The sequence below is a fragment of the Cornus florida genome, unplaced genomic scaffold (genome assembly GCF_030987335.1).
Source record: "Cornus florida cultivar Cherokee Brave unplaced genomic scaffold, ASM3098733v1 CherokeeBrave_3.0.0_Hap2_Chr03, whole genome shotgun sequence".
NCBI lineage: Eukaryota > Viridiplantae > Streptophyta > Magnoliopsida > Cornales > Cornaceae > Cornus > Cornus florida.
Window position 1 is genome coordinate 89,311,691 of NW_026775573.1, and position 4,390 is coordinate 89,316,080.

At 37.5% G+C, this 4,390-nt stretch overlaps 1 non-coding gene across 1 annotated transcript; it reads right to left on the reverse strand.

Moving 5' to 3' along the window:
* Positions 1–1,082: 1,082 nt before the first annotated feature.
* LOC132301916 (small nucleolar RNA R71) lies at positions 1,083–1,186 on the reverse strand. The gene has a single exon (XR_009480677.1). It is a non-coding gene; the product is annotated as a small nucleolar RNA R71 (small nucleolar RNA).
* Positions 1,187–4,390: the final 3,204 nt, after the last annotated feature.

The window sequence follows — 4,390 nt, forward strand, 5'->3', positions numbered from 1 at the left end:
AGAAGCAAAGGATCCTCAAAGTAAGCAAATCAAAGCATAAACATAAAAATAAAATAATAAAATAATAATAATAATAATAATTTGCAAAAGCAAAGCAAAGCAAAAAGCTTAAAAATTTCTTAAAGTTGCTTAAGGACCCTTTGTGAGCTACTCTAACTCGTCTTGTTTAGTTAAATCGTCGGTCCACATAGAGGCATTTTTATTTTCTTTGTTTATCGTCGGCCCGCATGAAGGCATTTTATTTTCTTGCATTTGTTGAAAAGCATGGGAGTATGGGATCATTTTATATGGAGGCTTGTTGTTGATTGATTTGTATTGTGGAAGAGAAGTACTTACTTTTTGTTGTATTGTTGATTTTGTTGATTTGTAATGTGCATGCATGGTCGTAGGTCATTAAATCCTCCTCTTGTTCCATTGAACCTTAATCGTGAGTCAATTGTGCGTAATCCAAAGCGAAAGGGCAATTCAAGTGAGTCCAGTACATCGATGGATCACCATATCGAAGACCTTGGTCATATAGACCAATAAGGCATTCTTCACCCTAATGTGCAATAATATAATAATTGCAAGTTCCATTAGGCATGCCTAGACATTTTATTCCTCAACCACAAGGCCAAGTACCAATTGGAATGCCAAGACCATACTATGCACCACCACCTCCACCTCCTAATGTCCAAGCTAACAATGGACTTCATTTAGAACCATCAATTGTAAATCCTCCCATTACTTTAAGAGAACACTATGTGCCTAATGAGTACAATGCACCCATATGCATTCGTCTTTCTTAATTTAGAGTACATCTTTATGAAATCAAGCCACAAACTATTCAAATGCTTCCCAATTATTTTGGGTTACCTAATAAAGAACCATAGAAGCATTTGGATGAATTTATTGAAGTTTGTTCCACCGTAAAATATACGGACATGCCAGAAGAAGTTTTGAGGTTGAAACTCTTTCCATTCACCCTAAAAGATAAGGCAAAATATTGGTTTAACAATTTGAGACCTCTTTCTATAACCTCTTAGGCAGAAATGCAACAAGAGTTCTTGAGAAAGTATTATCTCGTGTCCAAAACCAATGCCATGAGAATTTCAATTTGTGAATTTTCACAAAGGAATGGGGAAATGTTGCATGAGGCATGGGAACAGTTGAATGATTTGCTTAGGAAATGTCCTCATCACAACATTCCTAAGTGGCAAATCGTTCAATATTTTTATGAAAGTTTGTCAGATAACCATAAGGGAATGGTTGATGCCTCAATAGGAGGCTCGTATTTGGACAAACATGAAGATGATGTGTGGCGTTTATATGAAAGCATGAGTGAAAACTCAATGCACCAATCTTTGTCTTCTAAAAATAGTAAAAATATAGGTAGAAGAAAGATTTCAAGCTTATATCAAGTGGACAATTCTAATGACATAGTTGCTAAGGTGAAGTCCTTAACTCAAAAGGTTTGATCAATTTTTTATCAACCAAAATTCGGGCCATTAAATGTCTTCCTCCCCTAATCGTCATCATCATCATTCCAATAAATCTTGCATGACTTATTCAAGTATGTTGCATACTACTTCCAATTGCTCCATGGACAAGTGCCTAATGAGCATCAAGAACAAGTCAATGTTACTTTTGTGAATCAAGGGAATAATCCCTATGGCAACCATTATAACCCCGAGTGGAGGAATCATCCTAATTTTTCTTAGAAAAGCCAAGGGGAAGGCTCGAACCCTCCCCAAGGTGGTTTTCGAGGGAAATATGTTCCACCCCACATGCAAAGCCAAGGTTCCTAAGGCTATCGTTTATCCTACCAAGCTCCCAATGGAAATCAATTTTCGAATTCTCATTTTCCCAATCAACCACCATACTCTCAAGCATTCAAGAAATCCCGCATTTGAAGAAAAAGTTTTATCGGCTTTGGGTACTTTAGAGGCAAACACTCAATTGTTTCATTCTCACTCACAATCAATTGCTAAGCTAGAAACCCAAGTAGGGCAAATAGCTAGCACTTTAAATGTGAGAGAAAAAGGAAAATGCCTCTCAATCCCCCACCGAAGCAACAATTTGTTATGGAGACCACTTCCCCTTCTGAAGGTCCTACACTTGAACATGTTAATGCAGTGACCACTTTCAGAAGTGGAAAGGTTATTGATAACAAAGTTGGTGAGTCTAATGAAGAGAGTGAACCGGTGCAACCTAGTGTTGACACCCGTCCCGTTTCACATCCAACTCCTCCTTCATTAAGTGCAAAGGACCCTATTGTTGAAAAACCATCATCGAATGAGCTTGGAAAATCTTTTGAGCAAAAGCTTCATTCCCGGATGCTTTGAAAGCATCCACATCTTTTGAAAAGCAACAAGGTAAAATGAATGAAATCATTGATGTGTTTAAGTAAGTTAAAATCAATCTTCCTCTCTTGGAAGCAATTCGACAAATTCTGGCTTATGCCAAGTTCTTGAAAGATCTATGCACTCTAAAGAGGAAAAACAAAAGCCAAGCACCTAGGAAGGTTATACTTACCGAGCAAATGAGCTCTATCTTGCAACACAACACTCTTCCTAAATTCAAAGACCCCGGTTCACCCACCACATCATGCATTATAGGTGACCATCTTATCAATCAGGCTCTTTTGGATTTAGGAGCAAACGTAAATCTTCTTCCCTATTCGATTTATATCCAATTAGGCTTAGGCGAATTAAAACTAACGTCGATAGTTTTGCAACTAGCCGATCGATCCATTAAAAAGTCTCTAGGGATCATTGAAGATGTTTTGATTAAAACTGACAAGTTTTTCATCCCAGTTGATTTCATTGTCATTGACACGGAATCGGTTCCAAATCCTAATAGCCAAATACCCGTTATCCTTGGCCGTCCTTTCTTGGCTTTCGCTAATGCCAATATCAATTGTAGGACGGGGATAATGAATATCTCTTTTGGACACATGAAGGTGAAGTTTAATATTTTTAATCCAACCCCCAATACTATGGACAAACATGAAGACATTTGTGTTGTGAAAAAATGTTTAGAAAATAAAGTTCACAAAAATAAGTCCTTGCTTTGTGTTAAAAAATCAAATGGTTTGCCAATGAAAGAGTTTTCAAAAGATGTTGTTTTAAATTCCAATGTTAAAATGGCATAGAAGCCCAAAAGTTTTGTTGATCGATCAAAAGCCATCAAATGCACTTGAATCAAATCCAACAATTTCCTTAGGGAATGATTTGTTGGGTGGGATTCGAAGTTCAATTCACCCCATTAAGAAGGGGATGACTACCAAGATCTTTAATCCAGGCTAAAAGAGCCCAACGTTTTGCTAAAGACATTAAACACTAGTACTTTGTAGGGTTTCCAACCCTATTCCTCCCTTGTTTCTTGTTTTGTTCTTTCTTGCGTCATCTAGATATGTTCTGAGTTGATCATTCCAGTTTTCGGGCAATTTGAATCATTTCCTCACTTTCAGTGTCATTTAGATCTATTGAAGCCTTATTTCGATTAATCGAAGCTCCACTTCAATCGATCGAACCTTTGAAATCACAACTTTTCATCTTCTAATTCAATCGATCGAATTTCATTTGGATCAATTGAATTAAGTGGTCGATCGATTGAAGACCCCTTCAATCGATCGAAATTACATCTTGTCAAATTGTGAGAAAATTGCTTTGGTTGTTGGCCTTCCCCCTAACCCTATTTTTTTTTTTTTTTCTTTTTCTCTCCCTTCTATTTCTTTTTCTTTTCTTTCTTCTTTCTTTCTCTCTCTAGCTCTCCCTCAACTCTCGACATTCTCTCTTCTCTCTCCCCAAACCACAAACCCTCTCTCACTCTCAACCTCTCAAGCTCCCATCACTCTATCTCTCCCATCTTCGGCGAACCAACCCCAAAGACATCCCCACATTCGCCTCTCATCATCTCCGGCGGAGCCCAAAGCAAGTGCGTCGCCGCCATCCTCCATTTTCAATAGTGACAAGCTTTGGCCAAGGGCGTATCTCGTTTTCTCCCTCATCAATCTTAATCTCTCTTGGTGTTCTCTCCAAACTCTCGATCTCCGGCCGATTTAGGCCAAGGAAATGATGATCCACCCTCCGGTGACCTCTACAGATTCCGGTGAGTCTCCGACGAGACTCCGATCATCACTTCCGGCCACAATTTGGCCAGAATTCTTGGTCTCTTCCCGAATCTCTCTCTCTCTATTTCCTCTCCTCATTTCCGAACCGGGTATGTCAAAATTCATTTTCTTTTTATTTTATTTTTGTTTTTATTTTATTTTGGCATATTTTCATTTTAGTTTTATTTTCTTTTTAAATATATGATTGTATATATTTTGTGTTGAATCATGGAAAACAAATGAAAATTAATAATAATAATAATTTTTGCAAAATCAAAACTTAAAAAAAATAATAAT